A 340-nucleotide genomic window follows, 5' to 3' on the forward strand; every position below is an offset into this window, starting at 1 on the left:
TCTGCCCCGCCCTGCTCCCATGCCCGGCACAGCGGGTGTCCGGGGGAAGCAGACCCTCGGGCACAGAGCCGCAAACACAGCTCTCCTCCTCAGTCTCCGCATGAAACACTAAAGCACCAGCTTTAATATCCTGCCCGAAAGGTGTCCTGCTGCTTAACAAAACCTCTGGGACCCCGATAAAATCCTCCCCCGACAAAAGCCCTGTTTCTGCCCCAGGTAGGTGGGTCCATCCCCCTGTGCCCACCCGGCTGCCCTGATCCCGGTGTTTCCCTCTTCCCTGGCCCCCCATGCCCTGAAGTTTTGTCTCGGGCACACACTGAGGCTGTGCCCGTCCCGGGGG

Source organism: Pygoscelis adeliae, unplaced genomic scaffold (assembly GCF_000699105.1).
Source record: "Pygoscelis adeliae isolate BGI_AS28 unplaced genomic scaffold, ASM69910v1 Scaffold504, whole genome shotgun sequence".
Classification (NCBI taxonomy): domain Eukaryota; kingdom Metazoa; phylum Chordata; class Aves; order Sphenisciformes; family Spheniscidae; genus Pygoscelis; species Pygoscelis adeliae.